This window comes from Falco peregrinus, chromosome 3, assembly GCF_023634155.1.
Source record: "Falco peregrinus isolate bFalPer1 chromosome 3, bFalPer1.pri, whole genome shotgun sequence".
Classification (NCBI taxonomy): Eukaryota; Metazoa; Chordata; class Aves; order Falconiformes; family Falconidae; genus Falco; species Falco peregrinus.
Window position 1 is genome coordinate 88,388,365 of NC_073723.1, and position 27,407 is coordinate 88,415,771.

Genomic DNA, 27,407 nt, shown 5'->3' on the forward strand with positions numbered 1-27,407 from the left:
ATCATTGCAAAGCTGCAAATATTTGGCCAGTTTTAACAGTAGTAAAAGCCATTCTCCTATATTTATCTCTTCCTCTGTGGGCTCACATTGATTATTTTAGGTCATGAATGAACATATCAAGTATGTCTCTTGAAATTCAAGACAAATAATTTAATTTAGAGTGAAAAGGCAAAATAATGAAGGATTGTTGATCTATGTACCTAAAAATAAACATCACCAAGCCTGTATTTAAGCACATCAAATATTCCACAGGTGACTTTCCGGTAATTCTAATACTTGACACTACAGCTGCAGTGTAAGGAAAGAAAACAGAAGCCTAATGGACTCTAAACTAGTCCGCATTTATTGTGGTCAATAGTCTAGTATTTGTATTACTTTTACTGAGGGGACATTGTTCAGTACAGTAGTTTAAAAATAACACTACTATTGCTATTGAATTTGTTCTTTTTGATTTTTGTTTCCTGTGGAGAACTTCTCAGGCAGAGACTGAGTGAAGCAAGGCAGGGACTGGATCTATCAACATAAAAACTTTCTCATAATTTTTGCTAGATGTAAACAAGACTGTTCTAACTCTTCACCAGCCCTAGAGAAAGGGTGTTCTCTCCACTGCAGGGAAATTACAGATAAACTTGAAATTCTAGAAGCTCTATTGCCATGGTTTACTGTATTCTGGTTAAAAAACCTAGCTGCAATTTGTCTTCAACAAAACAAAAAAATCTTCAGGATTTATTTAAAAAACCTGCAAGGCCAGTCTCAGCTTTATAACATAACTAAGTAAAGCTGCATGGCTTGGCATGGAAGTGGAAGCTGGGTACTCTACAGGGATTTTCAGTAACTTGTTTCTCTTTTTCTATCTAAAAATTTTGGAATGCCTTGGAAATCTAGTGTATTACTAGCAATCTTAAAACTTCTTAAACTCAAAACTTCTCTAAAATGTACTGTTGTTTTAATTTAGAGCTAATAACACTACAGCAAAATCCTACTTTCTGCACTCCTTTCATATGCTCTTTATATTTATCATATACATTTTTCCCTTCGTGCTAGAATCATGTGCACATGCACAGAAGAACACTACTGCAGTGTGCATATTGCTTGTGTACACAAATCGTATTATATTATGGCAGTTGGTATCATCTGGTCCTTAACAAAGACAATTGTTTTCAATGCACTAGAAAGCTTCTAATTATTCTTGAACTCTCAATTCTGAAACATTAGAAAGATTAACAGAGACAGACTCTTTAAAGTACACAGATAACCCTATAAAATAAAACTAAAGCCTACAAGTGGTCTCTTGCTGTAGGAAGGGTGGGAGAGGTATCCATGCCAAGCAGCCCAGATGCTAGTATCTGGAGCAAATGCTGCAAACAGCATATGGCTTTTTGTTTGCCTACCCAGGCATTTCAGCTGGTGGCTCTTGCAGCTGCTTCCAAGTTTCTGAGCTAGTCACTGGAATACCTTGACATGCTCAAGGAACTTTTTTTCCTTATTAAATCATAACAATGACAAAATATATAAATATCCCCAAAATATCATACATTTCCCAGAAAAATTACATATACTTTCAATGTGAACATAAAGAAAACAACATTCTCTGCAGATACTGATATTTTCCTTGGCACCTGGTTAGAATCCATGGACTTTATTTCTATTCTTGATGTCAACATCTGTGAGTTTCTGTTTTCATATTGCAGGGCTTCTCTCCTTACAGCAAAGGGCAACCAATATGTACCTCTACAGACAAGAATTTGCTTTTTAAGTGCAAAATCTCTCAAATGTCTTAATGGTCTTTTTTATTACATATTTATTACATATTTTGTTAAATTTATAACTTAATTTTATTACATTTCGGTTGCATTAATCTAATTTAAATCACAGTGAAAGACAGCATTGGGGTAACCAACAAGAGACTGAAAAACCTCTACACTTGTTGCACCTGCTTGGTAAATAAACAAAGCAGCTCAGACTAGAACTAGCCTAACATAAACAGATATTTTTTTTAAAGTCTGACACAGGAGCTGATCTAGCAACATCAAACCAAACCAGTATGGAAATCTTTGTTTCTCCACTATGCACAACTCCAGTCCTTCACTGAAACTGTAGGAGGTTTTTTCCAAAGATACAGATAAAAGGGTAGGGAAAACAACAACTGTATGAAGAAAGAGAAAAAACCCTGGCTTATACACTTTGTCATCAATGGTCAGGCAACTTCAACCTCTTTTCTGAAACTCTCCTAATTGCAGCTCTCAGTGTCTTCCCATAGCTATCAAATTACTACACCTATTTTACAGACTAGAACTGGAGGCATCGAAACACTAAATGACATTAAAATCCACATGAAATTCAGAGCAGGAAAAAAGACCTAACACGGCACTGCTTCTTCTAAATGGTAAACTATCTGACAGTTCAATCGCCTGTATGTGTATTATGCTGAAAAGTAATACTCTTACAAAGTTAATATTGTGATGTGCAAAAAATGTTTCTAAATAAATAATAAGAAATAATCTACATCATATTTACAAGGCTCTTGCCCTTCCTGCATACCAAAGCAGCTGGATAACTTTCTAGAGAGGCAGACATCCATAAGAAAGAAATCTTTGACTCTTTTAGAAAGAGAAATCCATAATTCAGTGCACTTCTCTCTTCCTGCTCCTGAAGCAGCCTTTATTCAACGCTATAATTCTGTTATAAAGCTAAACAGTCACAGTTTTTAAACTGGTTCAATTGGGGGGGACGGACGGAGGAGAGAGTAACATTTTTAAGAACAAATTCTGATTAAAAACTGGTTTAGATGATTCAGCTGCTGTCAGTTCACTTTTCTATAGCTAATAGGGACTTTGATGCAGAAATGTTAGATTGCCACAAAGAACAAAAATCTTTGTGCAAACCCAAATGAATCTGGCTGCGATCCTTCTGTTATAGCAGTTGTTTTCAGAATAAAGGAACCCAAGAGATATATTTGTTTTCATCGCTTGCTATGTCAAACTGAAATGGCAGACAACATGAGGATTTATAAGAACACAATTGTTAAGGAACGTGGTCTATTCTTCAGAGGTTACTCTAAAGCATGAACTCGCCCCTACATGTGCTGCCATCAACTCAAAGCAAAACACGCCGATTTAAGTCAAAGCACAGGTCTTCCCTCGTACCCCTTTTCTGTGTGCAATGTTCTTCCTACAAAGCAAATAAACTCAAGTGTGGTGCTGAGGTAACCAGATACAACGGCACTTCACAGAACACCTCCAAAAGATGCAAAGGTATTATGCGTGTACTGAGAAAACTAGTAGGCAGAACTGTATATGTAACATGGAAAAGATGACAATTCAGAAAATCTCTTTTTCTATACTGCAAATACATACACGCCAATGAATGTCAGGCAGTGTACTGAAGGGGTAAAGAACAGGAGGACATGCACGAGTTCAACAGTCCTGCAAAGAAAGTATTTTCCAGTGCATTGCTGTCTTCTAAACGTACCTGCTATGATAATTAGCTCTGTATTTTATCCATTGCAGAGGCTCCCTTCAAAAACTTGTAAGAGCAGTACCCTTTCTTTGCAGAATCCTAAAGGAGAATAAATGATCGATTTTTAATTAGGCATCTGAAGAGCAAGGACCTGAACTCAAGAAAATTACAATCCTTTTATTCCATTTTTATTCCAGCTTTCAAAGTAGCACAGGATGAACAAATCAAAGGAATGACAGAAGCCTTCTGCTGGCTGACTTAATTTTATGAGGTAACTCATTCAGTGGTTCCCAAGTAATGACTTCATGTAGACAGCAGGGACTCTCTACACAGCCATTGTAAAATGAATTCATACAGGTCAGCAGTATCTTGGCCTATAACTTAAAGTAACTTTTTTTAACAAGAGGAAAATGTAATGCAAGAGGATTGCCTCTGCAACAGGATACAGGATAGGAAGACTCACCCCACCCCACAAGTCACTGCTAGAACATGTCCTCTTCACCACATCCTACACAGTTATGAAAGCCAATGACACTTGGTCCAATGGAGCAATTAGAGCCCCTCATCTCTATTCTTTTGTTAGAGAGGAGAGAAAGAGTAAATTTCCAGGGCCACAACTTCAGGGAAAATAAGAAGAACCCTGTAACTCACTGGAAAGGCATATGGAACAACTACCAGTCCTGTATGCCACTCCTAAATTCCAAATCAAAGTAGTATCAAAGTCTTCAAGATTCTGGGACAGATTCCAAGGTGGCATTGTCTCTTCAGAATTCCTTCCACCTAGAATTAAAAATTAGGTTGATAAATTTGTAGATACTACAGTTGAATAAACAGAGACTGGAAAATAAACAAAACATCAGAAAAACCAATGTTCACATACATTCAAAATCACTCACTGAATATGAGACTGGTCAGCAATGACCATTAATACCCCACAGAAAACAGTCTCCCTACTTAATGTATTTGGGTTTGTGTTTGAAAATAAATCTACAGAAAATAATTCTCTGATATCTAAAATGCCACTTAAAGTGGCCAAAAGGATTGCAGAAAGGAGATTTTTTTTGGCCATTCGCTCAGATGTTGAAAAAAATGTGAAAGAAAAAAAGACAACTGTTCCCAAATGTGATTGTTGTAACCTTTCAGATGATAGGTGTTCAGAACATTAGTTAATCTTATCATAAATGGATAAAGCTTAACGCAGTCTTAAAATCAAATATAGAAGTTAAAATATTCCTCACCAATCATCCCTGCCCTCCTTGCTAGCTGCACTGATGTCCTGTGGGCCCAGTGGTGAACAGTAGGATTAGATCTATACATTCACATCTGACTGCTATAAGTGTGTTGAAATTTACATTAAGTACAAGAACTCCTTTGATCAAAACATCACATATATTTTACACATCAAGGGACTCCACAGTAAAAGTGTAAGCTTACCAAAGCAGCTGAAGGGATTTTGGGAGGAATTTGAGAGAGAACAGAGTGATGACGGTACTGTCACAGTTTCTGCAAAAAGCTGAGTTGATCTGATTAATCACAAAGAACCAGAACTGTGTAAAGACAAAATAATAAAAAAAAAAAAAGGAGTTTTTTCAATTCTTATGAATACTAAATGAAAATATAAGGATCGTGGGCTGGCTCAGAGCTGAGAGATAAGAAAGGCTGTGTCTTTACTGGGAAAGTCATCAAATGCGCTCCTGGAATGTAAGTACTGTGGCTCCAGTCCTGGCTTTCCCACAAGCTAGCCCCACGGATAATGCATACGCCTGAATACCCTCCATCTCTCTTGAGCCTTTCTGAGAAAAGCATGCAACACAGCTCAAGGCATCCAAATGGTAAAAAACTGCAGAAGGTAAGTCAAAGAATTCAAGTGTTTCCTAAATGTCCGTAAGAGCTACATCCCTTTATGCTGTTTGGTCTCAACAGAATGCAATTTTAAAACATATGGTTTGATTTTGCTTGGCTACAAGTTCTTCTGAAGGTTGGTTAGCAAAAAAAAAAAAAAAAAAAAAAAAAAAAAAGTTGATTTCTATCACGGAAGCCAAAATAAAATGAGTAGGGCTCCGTGTGAGAGCTCATTCAGACTCTTGTGTTTTTATACTGACAGGACAGACAGAGAATGAATCTCTCCTCTTCCCTTTTAATTTCCTTTTCTTACTTTTTTCTTACTTGGAACCAGTCTAAGCCAATGCGGGACTTTTTCTTTCTTTCTAGAAATCAAAGCTACCAGTCAGGATAGAGATTTTATTTGATTTTCTGGAAAGATAAATAAACTTCTGGATTCCGTGCTTCTATCTAGTTACCATGCTGAAATGCCAGGTAAGGTGGTCTACATTACCAATAGGGCAGCAATGCTGCAAACGCTTCAGAAAATGAAGAAGCAGTATTGGGGGTGGGGGGTGGGGGTCCCTTGCTGACATGTTTGGTTTTAACCAGTTATAGCCAGAAAAAAATAGTCTTGTTTTTGGTTTGGTTTGGTTTTTTTGTTTCCCACTGGGAAATCTGGGAGGTTATTACCCTGCTTCTAATTAACACATTAACATTTGCTTTGGAGGTCTTAGTTAATAACAGCAACTCATCAAGTGGGTCTCCCAGCTGGTAGGTAGTTTTTTCCACCTGAAAATTTCTTCCTGATCTTGCGCAATTTTGCCAATTTGTCTTGGAGCTTTTCTTAAGAATTTGTGGTTTGTTTTGTTTTTTAATAAATTAGAAAAACCTCCATTTGTGACTTTCCATTCCATTTCTACTCTAGGTGCTGCACAGAAATGCTAATATAATGGTTTGTCTTTCTTTTTTTTTTTAAATCCAGAGAGCAGCAGAGATGTGCATATCAAGATTATTTACATTTTGGTGCCCTTAATTGTTCAAGTCTGTAATTCTAGCCATGAGGCTGCATGTACCACTGGGGCTCTAACTGCTGTAACATGCATCCTCCATCTGTGTGGCATTATTCACTGTTAAATGTAGGTAGGACCTGGTCCCTCAAGGTAACCCATGCTGCTGACCCTACAAACTAAATATGAAAACTCTCACATCAGAAAAACTTGCACCATCAGGTTTGCAGCAGATTGTAACTCTGATATGACAGGCATTGTCATTTTATTTCTATCTACTTATCTGCTATATTAATTTCCTTACCAAGGTCAGAGTACTACGTAGACTCCTTACGAATGCACTTGAAGACTTCTTCATTTCAGGTTGATTTAGATGATTAAAAAAAAAAAAAAAAAGACATTTACACATTTCCTCTTACAATGAAGAATGTTACTGTGTATATTGTGAAATACTTAACATCTTGCCATTTTCTCCTTTTTTCCCAAATCCCTCTGCATTTCATTGTCACAGCTTGAAACAGCCCCACAGTTCAGAGCTACCTGTCTCTAATAAGCCTGATCACTTTGGTTGCTTTAATAAATATTTACCATCCTGCAGAAAAGCTGAAGATGCCAGACTGAAGCTGTTCTCCAAAATGCTGGAAAGAACTAGCTCTCATTAGAGCCATTTCCCCCAGCTCCATCACTTAATAAAAGGAAAGACAATACATGCTACACTATAATGAAGTCTCCTACCTTTTTGTCTATACCAATGCAGCACAGGTTTAATAATCACTGTAAATTAAATGAGATAATGGCATGGACTAGGCAAATAATACCATTAGTAATAAACTGAATGTCTTACCTCAATATTAATCATCTGGTAATAAATTATAGGGGATAGTCTTTTTTCCACTTACCAACAACTTCTGTGTAGACAGACATGGCAAGAAAACTTTAACTTTTTTAACTTTAACTTTTCTGCACAAGTTCTCAAGAATCAGAAGAAAACAAGAATCTTAGAAGACAAAGGTGCGAATCACAACTTATAAAAGTTCAGTGATGTAAAGATTTAGGCTAATTACCTAGGTTCTCCCTTAGACAGTTGAGAAAAATAGGGGTAATCAGAGAGCGATTCATGGTATTCTCAATAGGTAGGATGTATGAACTTCTAGAAGTATCTTTCTCAGAGGCAATTAGTTTGCATGGGGCCCTGAAGTTGGGGGAAGGGGGGGAGGGGCACGGGAATGGCAGAGATTTTAATCTGGATGCCTTATAGTCCATACAGAAGCCATGACTCTCATCCTACTTGAGTCTCATGAGTTTCTGCTAAAGCCATCATTTTGGATAATCATGTAACATTCCATCGGACAGCAACACAGCTCCCCTCTCCCAGCTGAGAGCTTGAATCATCAGCTTTTATGGAACTTCCTTTACATTTGACTAAAACCAAACTGCTTTCTGTAATATAAGAAAGATTTCCTTGCAAGTGTTTTATCAAAATCAGTCTGTTGCTGAAGGCAACAAGTATCTTGCTGATGAAAGTTCTTACAAGTATCTTGCTGATGAAAGAAAGTAACAAGAAATCAACAAAAAAATTTGTCACCAGGACCTGAAACAGACACTTCTCAGGAATTGCTACAAACCATCGATTTGATTTATCATTTTGGGTTTACCTTTATCCCATTAAAACCAATGGGTACATTCCCACAGACTACAGACAGCACACTTCTTTTCTGTATGAACAAGTGTAGCTATTAAAAGATTGAGCAAAAATATAAGAATCAGATTCACAGTTCTACCATTGCTGTAGCATTACTCTGTCTCCTCCATAAATTACCCATGTCTCTTATTAGTTTTTTCACCTCTAAAATGAAGAGAATTGGTTACACTGATGTTGCCCAGGGAACCTGAAGAGGACAGTTATAAACACACAGGAATAGTAATTATTTATTAAAGCAAGGACATTTGAAAAGATACCTGAAGAATGTTTATTAAACCTGTATATAAAATCAATAGGATATACTACACAAGACAGAAAGTAGGTATTGCTACTATCTTGTATGTGTAGGATGTAGCCCTGGAGAGGAGCTATTTGCTTTTAGGCCTGTTCATCAAGTGAATAATGTGTGAATTTGGCAACTCAAATACTGTCTCAGCTTTCCAGTACAAAAAATGAGGATAGCTGTCTTCTTCACAAGTTTGCTTAGAGGCTAGAGCACTTTGACATCTTTAGATGAAGGCTGAGACAAAGAAGAAATGATTCATAATTGGGATCAAATGCTTGGAAGGGTCATTTAGCGCAATTCCCTGCTACTGCTAAATACCATATAATAAAAATTTATGAAGCTCCATTTTCCCTTTCATTTTCTCTTTCCAGTATTTATGCCACCCCTTCCCTGTATATTAATCAGAAAATATACTCCTGTTTTACTCATGCATTTCCTTCCATTTTTACTATCTCAGTCCTCAAGAGCACTCAATTTTTCCTCTGTGTTCCTGTGAACATCCTCTTTATTGATGTCTCCCAACTTTCTGTCATCAGTAATTTTAATTAGCACATTTCTACCTTTTCTGGCAAGAGCATCAATAGTGATCCCAAGACCAATAATTATAAAATAACTGAAATCATTCTTCCTTCCTTCCTTCCTTCATTTCTGCATAGTGGTCCGGCTTCAGTAGAAAGAGTAGAGTGCATTTACTATTCCATCCAGCGTACACTGTGCGGCTTAAAGGACTCTCTCCTCTAATGGCCAAGCATTTTTCTATAAAAGATGCTTAGGATTACTGTACTGCTGTTAAAAAGAACATTTCTAGGACTTACTTTTGTACGGTGCTCAATGCATTTATATCCTGTTCAGAGCTTACCTGATGGATTGGCTCCTATAGGGGCCTGGGACATTTTAGGTGGGAATCACCTGAAAAACTGGATATACAATCTAGGTGCCTACTCGTTAACCATGGCTCCCTTGAGTGTCCTTATAGTACCTCTAAAACTAATAAATATAGGTAAGTTTAAGAGTGTGACATGTCCTACCTTAAACTACCCATATTTGATCAGATGAATCGCATCCCAAATGGCACTGCAGTGACTAGTTCTCTACCAACTATAAAGGCAGCCCAGCCAGCTAAGTCGGCTCCAGATACACGTAATCCAAAGTGAAATGCACCCTACCTCAGGTTTCCAGACACACTGGCAACTTCCAGAGGTGGAGGTTCAGGATCTGCTCAAGCTCAGGCTGCGTGGGGCATGCAGAGGAGCAAAAAGGGAGTCCAACTGCCACTAGAGGCAAGCGATGGTTTAATAGGGACTTTTAAAATGACCATTTCAGACCTAGGTTATTAAATATACTCAACGACTGACAAGCACGCAAACACTGAGGTCATACGTAAGTAAATATGCAAGTATTTTCTTGAAAGAATATCCTAGTCTTGAAACAAGAGAACAATTGTGCCAACCGGTGCCGCCGTGGCAATGAAGCAAGGCCAGAGGTCCCAGAACAAGCCAACAGAGCGAGTTTGTCTGAGGCGTCTTCATGCCTCCGGGCAGCTGGGACGCCCGGTCACAAATGAACAGGGAGACACCGAGGAGCCGAGCTTGAGAGCCGCCTCTGAGAAGCGGAGTGAGGACAAGGGGTTAAACCTCCCCTCTTCTCGAGCTAACACCCCCCACCCCCCCGGCCCCTCAGGATCCGCATTGCCTCGGGGAAGGAGGCAGGAAAGAGCCCCTTGAGGCCGGCGGAGGGAAGGGATGAGGCCGGCGGAGGGAAGGGATGCGCCCGGCCGCCATCACCACCGCCCCTGACAGGATTCCAGGCGGCGGCGGGGGACTAACGGCTCGCGCCACCTGAGGCCCGCACGCCGCGCCTGCGCAGGTGGGGCGGGGCGGGGCGCCTCCCCCCCCGCCCCCGGCTTGAGGGGCGGCAGCCCGCCCCCCCTCCATCCCCCGCAGCCATGTTAGTGTGGGGAGCGAGCCGGGCGGGGAGGGAGGGGGAGAGAGAGGGCAGCCGCGCATCCCATGGTGCAGCGCGCCGGGAGGGCGGGGGAGCGGCCTGGAGTGGCCGGGGCGGGCGGGCAGGCAGGCAGGCAGCTGCCCGCACCGCCGCGCAGACCCACCTAGAGCGAGCGGCAGCCGGGTGTCCACAGCAGCCGGCGCTCGGCGGGACAAGTTCGCTGCTTCTCGCCCCCAGCTCGCCGCGGCCCCTCCGCCCGCCCGCCGGCCGGAGGAGGCTGCTCGCAGCGCGGTGAGTGCTGGCGGCGGGGGCTGCCTGAGGGGAGGAGGAGGGGACGGAAGGGGCGAGGGGGACCCGCAGAATAAGGCGCAGCGGCCCCGATGGCCCTAACTTACGTAACGGGGAGGGAAGCGGTGGAAAGGGGTGTGGGGGGGGCAGCGGGTTCTCCTTTCGTGTGTGTCCCCCGTGTGTCCCCCCCCGGCTCGGGGTGCGACGGCGGCCCCGTCTCCTGAGGGGCAGAGCCGCCCGTTTCTTCTGTATTGCTCGGGAGGGGCTGCCTTGGACGCCGGGGAGGGGGCACAGGAGACACCCCATCCTCCCACGGGGTTTGCGTGAGCGCACACACGTACCTGCACCCACGAACCGCAGCCGTGGGTGCCCGCGGCCGGGGAAGCCTCCCGCGGCTGAGGGCGCCCCGTGGCCGCGGTGCAAGCGAGGTGCTGCAGCCGGCCGAGGGGGAAGGCGGATATGGGGCTGGGGGTCCGGGCAGCGCCGCTTCCCTTCCCTCGCCAGCGGCGCCTGCGGGGGAGCCGCGTTGGGCGGTGTTGGTGGGACGGGCAGGATGGGAAGGGAATGGGAGAAGAGGAGCCTGCGGGGAGAGGTCATCTGGTGTACCGCCTGCCTCCCCCGCTCCTCCCCGGGGCGAAGCCGGCCGGCCCCTCCGCCCTGCCCGCCCGCCCGGGGGGCTCGGCTGGCGGCCGGCCCTCCCTGCTCCCCGGGGCCGGGGCGGCCGCGCCGGTCCGGTCCCACCGGATGTGGCGAGAGGCGGCGAGGTGCTGGCGGCTCGGCGGTGGCGGGGCCGCGGCTCGGCGAGGCGGAGCGGGACGGTCCGTAAAGTAAACAAAGGGAAAGGGAAGGGAGGAGGGGGAGGAGAAGGTGTCCCCTCGCTGCCGGAGCCGGGCTTTGCCCCTTCCTCTCTCCGGGCGTGCTGGTAAATCTGTGGTTGCCTGTTAAAGCCTGGGTGGGAGCGCGGGGGAAGTGGTTAAGGTTTCTTCTCTTTGTGCGTTTTGGGGTTTTTGGGGGTTTGGTTCTGGTGTGGTGATTTCTTTTTTTTTTTTGTTGTTGTTGTTGTTATTGATTTATTCTGTTACTGAGCTCGCCGGAGAGTGGGGTTGTGTGATCCGAAGAGAAGCAGAGGCAGCTCTTTGGGCACAGACACGTTTTAGCGCGGCGAGAGCCTCTGAAATCTGTAGCAGGGAAGAGGAGCGAGTGTTCCTTAGTGGCTTTGGATCGACCTGGCTGGTACCACAGAAGTTGGATTGGATAGGGGAGCCTTTGTGTTTCTTGAGGAAATTGATATTTTCTTTCTTTTCGGTTGTAAACCTGCTTTTGTAGTATGGTGCAGATTGTACTTCTGCAGCTGTAACAGAGTATTTTTCTCGTCGAATCCCTGGGACTAATTTTGAAGCCTATGTTGTATATTGCCAGTTTTCACATTCATTCTCTTTCCCAACAGCCTTTACTCAGATGATGCTTTTTTTTTTAATAAGTTGTAGTCTTTCTCTTTGATTTCCCCCCTCCCCCCCTCCTTTTTTTTTCTGGCTGAAAGACTGTTCACTACATTGTTTCTGTGTTAGTTGACTTGTAGTCAGTCTTAAGTGCTTTGAAAGCAGAGTGTATCCTGTAGGCCCTAGCGTGGTAGCAGCGTCAGCCTGCAGCTCAGTTTTTGGCAGTTTGACTAGGATAATAGCAGTGCTGTAGTAAATGTGTTGCACAAAAAGTTCACTTGAAAGAAGAAACACTTGGGGATTCATATTGAAGTATTTAATGTGAATGTTAGCTTGGGAGTAAAGTGGTATTGCAGTGTCCCTTAAAAATTCAGACTCCTTTGGCCTTTGGTCATTTAATCTTTTCTTTTTTGCTTGTGTTAATGGGGAAAGTCCCACATTCCTCAAACCTAATCTGCCTTTATCATCTCTGATTCTATTAAACCTCAGTAAGGTCAAGTGCATAACTGGATTGAGGCCAGACAATATTAAATGTTACGTGTTTTTTTGGAAGAGCTTGTTATCTTACTGATGTCCAAAATTCCACCACTTCCTTTCTCTACCTGGCTCCTTTTTTGTTACCTTGGAAATCAGGTTGTTATCCTACCTCATATCTTTATTGGAACACCTTTGCCTGTATGGTGTGATTTGTGGATGGGGTCCACAGCCTTTCATTTTCTCAAAGCAAGGTTTATTTATGGCTGAGGTTCTGTAAAGAATATATATGTGTATGTTTGAGATCAGGGCCTGTGCAATAAATGTAATGGACCTAAAATTTGGGAGTGCTGTTAACAAAACAAAACAAACAAAAGAACCCAAACAAACCCAAAAGAGGGAAGAGACACTAGTTGCTGGCACACATTTTCACTCACAGGACTGTAAACTCTACAGGATATTCAACAAGAGAAAAACAGTTCTGAAATTAATTTGTCTTTGGTGCTATTATGTCTTAAATCCAGTTTTTGTACAACATGGCTTGGATTGATGTTTATGTTCGTTGACCTTTTGTGTGAAGGTTAAAATTACACATAAGAGGAAGATGGCATAATACCTATCTGTCAAAAGCTCCAAGCTTTATTCAGCCTCAGCCCTGGGTATTATTAAAAGTACTAAGCATATGTAGTTAACATAGTAGTGTGTTGGAGTACTTAATCAAGAAATGAATATTCTTAGAATAGCACTGGTGTCTTGAATGTGTAATTTGCTGAAATAGCTTTAAAAATGGTTACAACTTCTACATATGTAGTGATGTAACTTTGAAACAAAGTACTTTACATGCGGTTGAAAGGGCTTTTGCTTTTATTTTTTTTTTATATAATTTTTTACCACATGATGACTAATAGTTGAATGGGGGAATCTTGGTTTTGTAAGTTCCACCAAGCTAATAGATATTTGGTGGGGTGTATGATAGGAGCAGAGAAAAGCAGGAGTGCTTTTTGGAGGTTAAGTAGTAAAATGCATGACTTTGATGGTTTAGGAGTTGTCTTCTATTTTTTTATGCATGTATAAATGTGGTGGGGTTTTTTTTTCAGTAAGAGGGTAACTCAAGAAATAACTCATATTTTGTCATTTGTATAACAAAATGATTGGGTTTTTTCTTTCCCTGGTAGGCATTGCCTTGTGTAGCAGTACGGTCTTTTATATGATAAAACATTTATAGTAACAATACAGGCTATTTCCATTCCTTTTATATCTCTTAGGATTTGTGGAAAAGTCTTTCCTGCTGTAACAGAGAACTTTCTGTGTTCTCAAGGTACGGTTTTGTCAATGAAAGCTCAAGTGTGTGACTGATATTTGGCTCCATCAGATGCGGTTTCCAGACTAAATCTGTTCTTCCTCTCATCTCGTGTTAGTTCTGAAGTTTTAAGTACCATTGCTGAGTAACATGAAAACATGGACTTACTGACTAAATTTCTTGAAAGGACTTTAATTAGATGTTAGGGTTTTAAAAACTGCAGCAAACAACTCCTTACTGTATCACTTTGAACTCCTGTATGGAATGATAGCAGAAATTAGTTAGGAACACTGAAACTCTAATTCTGCATCTACTTATTTAGCATCTGAACCACAGTGATTCTTGTCTCCCTGAATGGCAACTTCTACAAGATAGTGGTTTTTGTACTGAAAGCAGTCTTTTATATTTTGAAGTGTTTAGAAAAAACCCTAGAAATTAATGCAGATTAATGCAAGTTTCAAGTTTATAAATTGTTATGAATTTCAAGTGAGTCTCTTGATTTGTATATGACTGCTACTTAGGAACCTCAGAAGTCCAATGTGTTCTACCACAAGTGTTCAATGAATGTGGTTTATTGTATATATTAGGAAGACATGAAGTTGAAAGAATGGGAAATTAAATGGAAAATGTGATAGCCAGGTAGATATCTGGTTTTAAATAGTCTTTTTGGTGTAGGAGAGGAAGGACTTCTGTGGAGATGATGAAATAGATCTTTCTAATAGCTCTTGTTTTTCATGTCCAGCTCTCCATATTCAGGTAGTAGTTGATGGCTAATCAGATGAACTGTTGAAGAAAGTGGCTATTTAGGGACTGAACAGCTTGTAAAACCTGCAGGCTTTGTGTTTTAGGTTTAATTTTTTTAATTTTCCCTATTCTAATTTTTTGTAACTTTTTCTACCATGTGAGCTTCTGAAGGTAGGAGTTTGTTTCTTGCTCAGTGTTTAGTGATCCTGACACTGGAATATGCAAGTCTTGCAACTGGTGGGGACTTTTGAGTATTACGTCTTCATGAGTAGAAAGTGATTAAATAATAAAAAAATCACATGCAAAAAACCCCCGCCTACAATCAAACAACCAAAAGCACAAAAAACTTCAGCTGGCTTGATCTGATTTTCTCTATTTGTATAAAGCAGATACAGTCTCTAGACTGTTGTGATTACCCAGGTGTGTTATGCTGAAAGGTGTATGAACTGCTGAAATTTGCAAGGGCATGTTTTGAAAGCTTTGTCAGAGGGATGTGTCATTGGAGGTAGCTGACACAGGGAATCATGTCTATGGAAGAAATAGTTTCAGAGATGGCAGAAGAACCACAGAAACTGAATGCTGTCTGGCTCTGACAGTACTTGAAATCTGGAGATGCAGATTAGAGGTGGTGTCAGTGGTTCGTAGATTAAGAAGAAATTGGAGAATAGTTTCTGAAACCTGGTTTATAAGCTGTGAATGCAATTTCTGTCAAGTAAAAAATTGGAATGAAAGAGGTAAATAACGAAAGCTGAAGGCAACAGGCTTTGTTAGAGAGCATCTGATGATTTGCTTGCACCAGTGTTAATTGTGAGTTTGTGTAAATTTTCTTTAGGTCTGCAGCAGTCCACGGCTGGATAGGTAAAACTCTCCTGTATCGGATTTCCTTTGTCCCCTATGACTTCAAGACTGTTTCTTCCACCCTCTAATTCTCTGCGCTGGTCCTCTGCCCTTTTTTATTGTGTTCAGTGCAGAAAGGGCATATAGAAAAAGTTTTAGTAGTTTTTGTTAGCTTCCTATTGCATTGAAGTATTACTTTTTCTGGGAAGGGGAACTGACAAGTGTTCAACTTGGTTTCATTTTGCTGCAGGGTTCCAACTTCGTGGAGAGTAATATAGGTCAGTTTAGACCTTAATCCTTAAAGATTAATCTTGGCCCTTTCCCTGCCCATGGAACTGTAATTTAACTCATTTTAAGACCCTGGAGTAATTTCCTTCCTTTTGACCAGAAGTGTGTAAGCAAAACACGTGCATCAGTTGTCCTGGAGACAGTAATGGGAGATTACATGTTCCTTGTCACTGCTATCATTCTCGGTATGTTGATAAACAATAAATTTAGATGTGTTTAGACGGTGTGTATGTCAAGACTCCTTAAATGAGGCACTTTTCATTGCCTTTGCAGAGAGGATTGTGATAGAGCCGAAGCTGTTCTTGCTGTTTGGGATGGTAAGAAAGAGGTCAGAGGGTTCTACTGGCTGCTCCTGCTTCCTGCTGCCATGCTTGGGGGTTTTCATTGTTTACCCGTACATGAAAATGTGCAATTCCTGCTTTTGTTTTGTTTTGGGGGAGGGGAGGAGGAGCAGACCATCGGAGGCTATAAAGTATCCTTTGGAAGGCAGATAAAATTTTTCCTTTACTGGATTCAAGTTCATGGGAAGGATTCGAAGCAGCAGCTGGTGGGTTTTTTGTTGGTCTGTTTTGTGTTGTGGGGTTTTTTTGTGTGTGTGGTTTTTTTTCTTTTAATATGGGAAGCAGGAGCTGCTACTCTTCCCTGTTTTCTTGCTGCTAGGATAGCAAATAATTTGGTTGCAAGGGGGTGGCAGAAGCTCAAAATGAGCTAAATGCTGTATTTTGCAGATCTGAATGCACCCCTTTAACCAGGTACCTAGCTTTTTTACCCCAGATTGGTCTTAAATGCTGCGAGGAGTGTTTGCTGCTACAGTCCATGGGATGTGCGGTCCATGGGATGGACCGGGAGATGGAAGGTCTCCCGGTCCATCAACATTTGATACTTAATTTCCTAGCACTGCCTTCAACATTACTGCTGCTGAAAGTGCTAGTAAGAGACTTATAAATCCCAACGTCTGAGTTATACCCAGTGGTGGAGATTGATATCAATCAATACCTGTTTCATCCTGTCTGCTGTAGGTTTTACATTCAGCGTGAATGCTGAGGCAAGTTTGTCCTCAGTAATACTCTGTAGCACTGAGGTTCAGGATTTCTGTGATCTTAAAGAGAATTTCCTCTTACTGATTTTAGGTATTCTTTAAATTTCTTTTTCTATGAAAGACAGTGCGAAAGCATAAAAACTACTGACATTTTCTTATTTTCACACAGGTATCAGTTCTTGATTTCCGTTTTTGGACGAGGCAGTTGTAATCTTTTTCCTCTGAGGGAAAAATTGTCTTACATTGTGGTTTAGAATACTGGAGTTTTAATTGCCCACTCTTTTCAAGTAAAGACTACTACAGAAAGGAGAAAAATAAATTTAGTGTTTAAAAGTACATTTCCTTTCTATGTTGGTTAATTAACAAAGATGTTCACTAGCTGTTGGTCATTCTGTGTCCCATGTCATCCCTCCCCCCCATTTCTAATACCTTTCTTCAAGCAGAAATTACTTTTGCTGGGGGCTGCTCTTGTCATTCTTTTATGCCTGCTTATGCCTGAGGTTTTAGCGACTCCTCCTTCATCCCCTTTGCTTCTTTACTGATGCTTTTCTGTAGTAGATGCTGTTTAAAGGCAGAGATAATTCTTAAGTGATTTTACTGCTTAGGTAGTAGCACACAGAAGTGTAACAGGTACCTTCATAGTTCAGTTGCTTGAACTCTTTACAAAGAGAAGTTAAACTTTATACTTCTTTAATTTTGCATTAGTGCTTACCTTCCTTTCCCCCAGCAAGTTTCAGCACTTGAGCTATTTTTGTATTTTTGTCAGTGCCTAGGACCTCTTGTGCCTGATACCACTGTTTTTGTTAACCAGTGGTAGAAAGAGGCAGGAAACACTGGTACAGCCACAGTATTGGAAGTCAAGAGGCAAGAATTTTCTTTCTACCTCTTCTGTGGCTTATTTTTTTTCTCTTTTGATGACTGAACTAATTTAACTGCTGCGCTGTTGTTTTCCCTCTTAAAATAAGGATGGTGCTTTGCTCAGGTGTTGTCCACTGGCACAGGAACACATGACAATTCTGAAGTGCTTTTTGTAGAGGGGTTTGAAATGCCCTTCATGAGGAAAAGCAGAAACCATGATGTTAGATCAAAGTTGTTCATTTAAGGTGCCATCTTAGTGCTTGCAATGAACCTTGGCATGGTCGTTGCAATTAATTCACATTTGTCAGTGTACTTGTTAACCTTTCATGAGGTGTGACTCAGAACTGCATTTGCATTCACTGAATACAATGCACTTACATTTTATTTTATGAGTAGGGGGGAAACCTGGTTGATAATATGGATATAAAAATGTACATCCCAAGTGATGAGCCACAAGTTGGAGGGGTTTAATCTCTGGGTTGCATTTTTAATTGTATTGAAGACTTAAATTTAATTTTTTTTTTGTTTTTAACTAGTTTTCCATTGCCACCCTTCACCCAGGAAACCTTTACACAGTACTGACACGTAAGGGTCTCCTGCTTGCAGTGAAGCTTTTTGCAAATGTTACAAATTAGAGTTTCTGCTCTCACTCTTGTGTTAACAGCACTATTATTGGAATGCTGTTAATTAATGGCTAAAATAATTTGGAATTGTTATCAGCTCTCACTTTCTATTTCAGGCTTAAGCACTATATCCTAGAGGCTTCTAGATTCCAGTTGGTTTATTAATTATCTTGTCGTTTTCACTTTAGCTTGTATAAAGCTGGCTGTTTTCTGTACTTTTTCTGGTGCCTCTCAACTCAAGCTGCTCTTCCTACTCTGTTTAGTGCATTTTGAATTCTGTTGTTCAGATGTCTGCTTGAAGCATACTTTTCAAGTTCTGAAAGAGCTGAGTAAGCTGAGATGTGCACGTTATTGATTGATTGGTGCTCAGTTTGTGATTAACCTTGTTCTGCTGGTGCAGAAAAAAATGCTCTACTGTGGTGTAGCAAGGGAGTAAATACTTGGAGTAACTGTTCAACTGAATTCAGTACTGTTTAGTTAGAATACAGTGTTCAATTTTGGGTAGGGAAAGGGTTTTCATTTGTTCTGGATGCTTTCAGTAGAAGAAGATATCCAAGAATGACACACAAGAAATGAAAAAATAGAAATTTTAACTTTTTATCTCCTACAGTGTGGTCTTAAGTTATTCACATGCACTAGGCTTCAACAAGGATGAAGAAGATAAAGGGTTAGGGGAGCTAAACCAAGAAATAGTTGAGAAATAATAGGACTGAAGACTTGGGTTACTTGTGGAGGTAGACTTCTAATGCTAAGAGTAACAAACCATTAGAACAGATTAGGGAAGGGACTGTTGTCAATGACAGACTTTAACAAATTAGACATCTGTCAGAAAAGAGATGCTGTTTATCACCACCTCAGGAGTGGCAGATGGACAAGATGACCTCTTGAGTCCTGTCTGGCACTGATTTTAGTGATGCTAACAGGTAAAGAATGCGAGGTTATTATTTTCAGGTTTATGCCAATAGTCAAAAGGTAATTGATAGTAACCCCAGCAACTGATATTTTTCTCCAAGCTCTTGTACGCAGCTCCTTGCTGTGAACTTGTTAGCTATTGCCTGAGACTGTGCACCTTTGTAAATCTGTTGCAGGCAAAACATCATTTATTTTCTTTGTGGAATGCTGTTCTCACTTGTGGCTGTAAAGGTCATGGGGAGAAGATCTTTTCCATAAATTAAACTGTCGTGCTCTTCTATAGATGCAGATATTACCTAGACGTGACTTGAAAAACAGAATTGTAAACTGGTTGCTGATATTAGAACAATTAGCTTAGTTGCCTTTTTTGTGCACTTTACAAATTTCATGGAAGAAAACATGCAAGACTTTTAAACTGTGCAAACAAGTTAATAAAGTGGCCTTAGAGGATGACTGTTGTTGTTCCTTTGGGTATTGCTCTTTAATGACTTTATTTTATTACATGTTAATAAACTGAGCTTTGCTTTCAGAATTAATAGGAACTTCTGGTGAATCTATACTTTCTTTTTGTCTTTCACTCTTCAGTGTGATAGCTTGTATTTTGATGTTGCACCAGTAGGCTTCCTCTTAATTGTAGCTTGAATTAATCTGTTTTGAAGGAAGTCAAAATGTTTCTGAGCATTTTGTCATGGAAGGAATAAATCAGTACTGAGATCGGGGAAACAGAATTAAGTAATCTTCAGTGAAAATGTGTGTGAAGACAATGTGGTATGCATGGCTGTCTGTACTTGTACAGCCTCTGCTGGAAACTGATATTAATGACGCACCCAGCATTTGAGATGTTCCTTATGAAAGTAAAGAATAAACTCATTGATCTGAGAGCTTTTCAATCACTATGTTAAAATCAGAGGCAGAAGCTGCTGAAATTAACATTTTAGTGCTACATCTGAGTTTTCAGGGAGCCTTTAAGCTATAAGGTGAAGCTTAGAGTGTACATTTGTGGCATGTTATAGATTATTTTTGTTGTAAGCAGTTTGCTGTGGTCTGGGGAACTAAGGTCGTCTTAAAAAAAAAACCCACGTGTGTGATGTGGAGGCAAGGGGAAATCCTTTCCTCATCATTTGTATTAAATTCTGTTTAATCAGTTCTAAAAGTATGTAGTCAGACTAGATACTAAATTCTCGTTATTAGGATAATCTAATAATTTCAGATTTTTGTGAATTTCTTGTTTAGCATTGCCTTTTAAATTGTTTGATTTTTGGCCAGTGGCAGGGGGGACCTCCTCCAAGGAGGAGGATTGCCCCAAGGCATATAATAGCAATGCTTATGTACATAAATGGTTTTGGCCATACTAATTAATGGTGATCAGGAAAAATCAATGCATTTTCAGAGGTGAATAATATACCTTTTGTTTTGCCCATGTATTTTGATGGCATAGTTAAAGGATTGAAGCTTATAAGAGAAATAGGGGAAAAAACCTATATGGCGTGTGCTTATCCTGTGGGAATATTCTGTCTTTTCTTGAATGCTTTGTGAATGTTAGTTTGAGTTTATTACTTGTATTTCTCGGGTTGTGGACAGAAACAAAAATAGCATAGTCAGTGCCCCTGTAAAACTTAGTCAAAGAATGGAGTTGAAGGAGCAGGATACAAGGCCAAATACACCTTTACCCCAACTTCTGCCTGGAGTTTGCATCAGTATTTCATCTTTATAAGAAATTGGGTTTTATTACTCTGAATTTCATTCCCTTGTTGATGGAAATTTGTTACTTGTGTGAAATAAACCACAAGTGGATTTCTTCAGGAGATTAGGCACCTTTAGAAGAAGATGGTGTGCAGCATAGATGATTAATTCTCAGCTGGGGATTTAAATGAAGTGAAAGTCTAGTTGTGTCATAGGCTATAAGCCCCTGCTTATTCAACCTTAGTAGAAGCGGGAGAGTTTCTTTGTGTGGTGGCAGCACTGCTTGTCTCATGCTGTTTCACTGCTTTCAACAGCTAGTTTTATGCCTTGCTCTCCTTTCATCAGAAGGGAAGAGGGAATCTTAAAGACAGGAGTGTGTATCATTTGCTTCATTTTACAACTGAATCAGCTTTTTCTTCTCTTAAAGGCAAACAAAACCTTTAAACTGTTTCATAATCCGCGGAGAGTATTGAATACAGGAGCTTCCCTTCCTAGGAAACAAATTTTGGAGTTCTGTAACGTATTTATCTGTGTGGCTCTTTGGAGATAAATGGCACTTGCATTGAGGTTTTTTCTTTCAAAAGTCTTTGTTATTTCTGTTGAAATAGATATTGAATTCTCAAGTGGGAGCAGAACATTGGTCACATTATACCAAGCAAGAGATCACAGAATGGAAGTACAGGAACAGTGAGGACTGCAGTAAGTTGTGAAAATAAATGTGCACAAAGTATGCTTGGTTTAATACTTTTCCCTTATTTTACTACTTCTATCAAGAGTAGATTTTGTGGGTTGCTGAGTTGAGGTCAGCTTTGGATAGGCAAGATAAAAGTAGTGGCTCTTGAGAAAGGATTTGAAACGTAATCAAAATGAAATGGGGAGGGGGGAACTGTGGTGCCCATGTGCATATAATGTGAGTACTTAATGCACAGCTGTCACTTGAAATATGATAGTTTTTTGGACTGTCTCTGTTACAGCAGTTCTAAATGTTATGTTGGACTTCTGTTCTGCATTGTTAAATCTTCATCTTTATAGCTGATTTTGTGTGATTGCTCTTATGAATAGGAGGTAATAGTAAGTACAGACTCCTGTATTTTTTGTTTGTGTGTTTTTAATATGATATGGAATTGACCTTGCTGAAGCTTGCCCTTCTTCCCCCAATTGTTACAATGATCTGGTTAAAAGTTTCTGTAGAACTACTGGTGGTGAGGCTGACAGTGGCCATACAGGTATGCTTTGTGGTGACATGCTTGAATCTATGTTTGGGTCTAATGAACCTGTTCCAAATTCTGCTTTATGGACTACATTTTTCTGGTGTCCAAGCCACTAAGCAATGTTAAGATCAAATTAGTGCTTGTACACCAATTATGGTGAAACACTTAAGATTTCAAGACTACTAAATCTTCACAGCATTGTGTCCATGCAAATAGTGCCTTTGAGTTGGTCTAGATTTCAGTAACTGCCTTGACTGTTCTGGGACTTTCCTGAAGGCCATTTGTAGGTCATTTGTCAGTAGGCTGTACTCGGGGCTGTGTTGTACTGTTCTGCGTAGGTTTCTTCTTGGTCCTACTGCTCAAAATGCTCCAGGCAGGTCCATTACACTCATTGCTTGAAATGTAGAGGAGCTGTGTATATACAGTTGTTAAGGCAAGATACAGGAGAGTACCTAAAAAACTATGTGCACAGGAACAATAATACTGCAGAAAATTAGTTATTATGTTGTATCTCTGCTAAAGAAAATACTACTTGTGCCCAGAAATTGCTGTTCTTCCACTGCATTGGCAGAGCCCTTGAAGTCTTTCCTGTCTAGCTTGATCTTTTGTGGTGTTTTCCTGTTACTTGCTGTAGTGCCAATGGGGCATCACTAGAGACCAGATATGATCATGTTAAATGTTTTACAAGGATTAAAATGTTGCATCACACCAAATTGTTTTATTTGCTTTGCTTATGTGGATCAGAGGTAGAAGGAGAGGGAAGTGAAATGAGTAATGTTGATGTTTAGTGGTCCAGCTTCAGCTTTGTGAGGCTTGAGATGAGGAATTGCTGTATTGAAATGAAATGAAGGATTAGGAGAGGAATTTGTGAAGAGTGAATTAATGGAGTGATTAGAAAAGAGCAGAGGACAAATTTTTTTGAACATGTTCAAAGAGCTTTAAAAGTAGCAGAAAACATGTGGATGCTAAGGGATGAACTCCATGCGTAGAAGATATTTTAAGATTTTTATTCTTGAATGCTAGTAATTGGCTCATGTCTTCAGTGGTATGCTTGGTGAAGAAGTCAAACTGGAGAGGGAATGGAATGATGCTGGAAGATAAAACTTAAAATTTCAGAGTCTATATGGATGCTTAGATCTACAAGTATGCACTCTCTTTTATTTGAAAAAACAGGAAGGTATATGTGTGATTTTTAGGAAGAAAATAAGGTAAGACAGTGATAGGTAAAACTGAGTAAAAAAGATAAGGAAACATATAAAACTGGACCGATGGATGACTTTCAGCCAGTTGGATAAAGTCTAAAAAGGAATAGTTTTTCACAACAAAAGATGTGTTAAACTTAACATTTAAATATTGTCAGTTTATTGAAAACCTTTTCCTTGTGGAGAAAGGTAGAAAAAACTTCAAAAGCTATGAAAACCTCCTTCCCCACTCCCCACCAGATGTATTTTGGTTTTTTTTTACTTTAAACCATTTTATAAGGTACATAGGTTTTCTTATTTCTTTTTACAAAAGGTGGAAATAAAAGCACAATACTTTGCTTAACCCAAACCACTACTTCTGTTTAATCTCCTTTTGACCACTTTAGAAGCTTTCAGCATTTATCCCTATTAGAATGAGACTAATTGCTATTTTAAGAAGTGTTACAACTGGCCAAACTTGAGCATAGGAGAGTTCTTGCTACCACCTGCTTCCTAAGTAATTATTGAAGTAAACCTGCAAAAGCAAATCTTGGGAAAGTATGCCTGGAAACAGCTGCAAGTGTAATGGAGATGGTCCTCTATTTGGATTGTCTCTGACTGTGTTACTCTCCTAGTAGCTAATGATGAGAAGAGAGGCCCTTTATCTGTGCTCCAGGGTTGCCATCCAACATCAAATCACAGTAGCACGCGTTTGTACCCTGAGTTTTACACACATGGATAGTTCTATTGAAAATCAGGGGGATAACTTGTGTAGAAAATTTAACATGCTTCTGTTTGCATTATTGATGCCTAAGCAATTAAAATATTTTTCTATTATTTGTCTGGTGCATTTTTGATGTCGCATGTGAGCAAGTCCCATGGTATTACACACAATTATTTTAACAAATGCTTTAAGGGTGCTGTTGACGTAACTTCCTAGAGTGGGGAAAGGTCATTACTGTCGTCCTTGGAAATTAAAAGTAGCTTTTGCTGTATCAGAAAACATCTTTAATTGAATCAATAACTGCATGGTTTCTTAATCTGAGTGCCTTGTGAGCAATTTCCCTCTTCATAAAGGGTTTGTCATGATGTCATTCCCATTGTGTTAATCCTTGGTGTTTTCACAAATTGTCCCAAATCATGACTAATTTCATAAAAATATTCAGAGCAGACATGACTACCGAGAAAGCTGTTGTTGCTGCTCAGACTGCTAGAAATAATGGGACAGCAGGCTGATGTAACAGATTCTGTGTTAACTTTAGAATTAGTATTTTGAGGCAGTGCCATTCCTCTAATGTGCCACCATAAAAGCAGTTCAAGGTTTCAGTGATATTTTTTCTAATATTATGAATGTATGTTTTGCGTGAGTGTCTGTGACTACTGTGGCTTTCATGTAGAAATTCAAGTATTTTGGTTTTCTTACTTTTCTCAGTTTATTATAGCTTAGATGAACAGTTAAATTTCTCCACAGTTTTTTAACCTCTTCTGTTGTTCTATCTCATCAGGTTCTCTTCTGTTGTGGAAATCTTTTGGCCTTTGTGTGTGGGAAACACTTTAAGTAGCCAAGATGAAAAAGGTTCAGAAACAGTTCTTAAAAATCAAATTTTAAATGCTTAATATGCAAGCTTGGGCTTTTTACTGGTACTGCCTTTGTCCCTATAGTATATTGTTGTTCGAGAGGCAAAAGAGCGAAACCAACTAGCCAAGTAGCAACACTAACTGTAGATTACTGGATTCTGGAGTTCTTTCAGATCGATCCTTTCCTTAAAGGATAAAAACCCACAACTGTTTCTGGACAGTGTGTTACATGTGTGTGTTGAGCTATATCTGTATGTATTTGTTACTTTAGCTAAAAACTGGTGTGGCTGTCCTGTGATGCACGTACCCTGAGGAAATAAATGCTTTTCACTAGTTCCTCCCACACATTTTTTTTTTTTCTCCAGGGAAGCACTCTTTCTAATTCTAGATCTGGATGCTGCTAGCATTTTGAATCACTCAATAGGGTTTTCAGTACTCATTGAATTATTGCCATTAAATGTATGCTAGCTGTATTAAAGGTTCACTTAAGAATCCTTTAACCTTCCTTCTTCAAAATACCAAAACAATACAACTTGTGAGATTTGTAGCTTGCTTTAATGGGACCTACAGGTTTTCTGGCAACTTACTTTCTGAAGTATCTATTTTGAGTTCAAATGTAAGCCCCTGGCTTCTACTTCTAAGAACTTTTTTGTGTGTTTTCTTTTTTGTTTGTTTTTCTAGTTTTGGTGTTTGGTTTTTTATTTTTTTTCCCCTGAGGACTCCTAGCTAAATAATCTGCATTTGTAAAGTAGGGTATGTACTGGAGCTTGTTCCTTTGGAAGGTTATTTAGTCTTCATAATAAGAATATCAGCTACTTGCTGTTATGTTTGTTGGATATTTGACTGCCTTGATGTTAGGTCATGAAAACTTCCTAATCAATTCTAAATGTTTGTTTCAGATTTCATGTTTCATCCTGTATTGAGCACCTGCTGTTGAGAGCTGGAAAGTCTACTTAAGGTATGTAATGATTTCACTTTCACACAGGGTTTTAGTGATAAAACGGTTACAGTTGAAATTTTTTTTTTTTAAATAGTGGCTGTTAAACCAGAATTTCTTGGTTTCTCTTTTCCCCTGTGCCTCCTAGAACAGGCCTTTCTCTGACATCCCATTTATGGCCCTTTGATTCAGCCTGAGGGATACAGAGATGGGTGGACCTGGGCAGCAAATAATTTACTGTGCATGGGAGGAATTTGTAAGGTGTGTTTTCACCTACCAAACCTACTTAGTTGTAAGTTGTCTGACCCAACAGACATGTTGGGAGTGAAATGTTAATGAATTTCTGTTCTTATATTTTGCTTTTTTAATACATAAAAATCTGTGTTAAGCAAAATCTTCTCTGTAGGGGCACTTGGCCTAATCTTAAGTAGTCTAGCTATAAGTGGGAGTAAGGAAGTTGAATAGCCACGGTATTCTTTGTTTTACAGGAATCTGTTTCTAGTCTCCTATTTTTTGATTCTGGTTTTGATTCCTCTTCTTCCAGGGTGAATGATTGTATTTGCAAACTTGAGTTTTATTCCTCAGTATACTTGGTATTTCTGACTTCTGTTTTTATTGCTGTTGACATACGTGGATGTTTGGAATATTCTTACGTTTGAGGGTGGCCAGAATAATTTGTTGGATCCTCTTTCTTCCTTTTTTTCTTTTCTGGTTTGTGGGTTTTGTTGTTGGTTTTTTTTTTTTCTACAGCTTCCCTGTGGTTGGTGGTTTGGGAGCCTGTATTCTGTTACTTTTTTTTTCTTTTGCTTAGGCTTTGGCAGATAACAAAACTAATCTGCTACTTCAGGAGCACTTTCCCATCTAACTTGCTGATGCAGGGAGCCTTGTTTAAGACTTAATATATAACCTCTTTTAGATTACATTAATGTTTTCCTTGCCTGGGCTGTAATACACTTGAGAACAAACGAGGTGTGTCTGCTAGCATTTCACATGGACTAGGCCTTTCTACTGGGGCTTCATGCTGTTACCTTGCAGTTCAGCTTCAGAGTATTGCCTCTCCAGGATCTCTCTGTATTTTCACCTTCAGGAAACAGCAGAGGGTCACTTACATCTATCTAAATTTGCAGGGGTGGATGTTTTTTATTCTTCAGTAACTTTTTTGCTTAACTTCTTACTGAGTGGTCTGGGTATTAGTCAGCCCTTCTTAAACTCCAGTTTTCAAGTTTATGGTGATTAATTGCTTCTCCTTTCTACGTTCTCCCTTCCCTTTTCTGGTATGGGATGATGTTTGTTTGTATTATGTGATTAGCTTTTTCCAAGGAATTCTGTCTGCTTTCACTACTGCAAGGAATAAGTTGAGTAGTTTAAAAAAAATAGTAATCTTCAGTTTTGACACCTAAACTGGAAAAAACCCAAAGTACTTCAGTTTGAACAAAAAGCAACAGTACTGTTATCTTTACTAAGACTAAAACTTGCTGCCTTATGTGTTATGTTATTTCTGAATTAAGATTCAGATGGAAGCGCAGACATTTTAGAAATATTTTCTGAACATGGAAAACAGTGTGGGAAATGAAGAAAACAAGGTGTCGGGGGGTGGCAAAACAGGTCCCCCTCCTCAGTTTGTCATGTATAAAGGCCTGTGATTTTTGGGTTTTATTCTTATGCTTCCTTTCATTTTGTTTGACCTTTTAAAAGGAACAGCTATGACTGTTGTGATGTCATAGTCAAAAAAGCACTGAAGCCATTTGTTCTTCGGGAAACATGGTTTAAAGAAGGCTGAAGTGAGTCACAGT

General features: G+C 39.8%; 1 protein-coding gene and 1 long non-coding RNA gene across 5 annotated transcripts in view; one reads left to right on the forward strand and one right to left on the reverse strand.

The window, feature by feature from the left end:
* Positions 1–3,703: 3,703 nt before the first annotated feature.
* LOC114010639 (uncharacterized) lies at positions 3,704–9,922 on the reverse strand. Of its 2 annotated transcripts, XR_003552175.2 has the most exons (3): positions 6,595–9,922; positions 4,894–5,006; positions 3,704–4,239 (listed from the first exon to the last, which is right to left on the reverse strand). It is a non-coding gene; the product is annotated as an uncharacterized LOC114010639 (long non-coding RNA). The 2 variants fall into 2 exon arrangements; XR_008746701.1 differs by having other exon boundaries at positions 4,894–9,922.
* Positions 9,923–10,302: 380 nt separating this feature from the next.
* Positions 10,303–27,407, forward strand: part of PTK2 (protein tyrosine kinase 2) — a 223,946-nt gene continuing 206,841 nt past the window's right edge. For 2 of the 3 annotated variants that reach the window (XM_055798242.1, XM_055798244.1), the window contains exons 1-2: positions 10,303–10,513; positions 25,577–25,635. The gene's annotated coding sequence lies outside the window, so the exon portion shown is untranslated. Of the gene's footprint in view, positions 10,514–11,188; positions 11,329–25,576; positions 25,636–27,407 lie in introns of those variants that run through there. The other variant, XM_055798243.1, reaches the window with a different exon arrangement.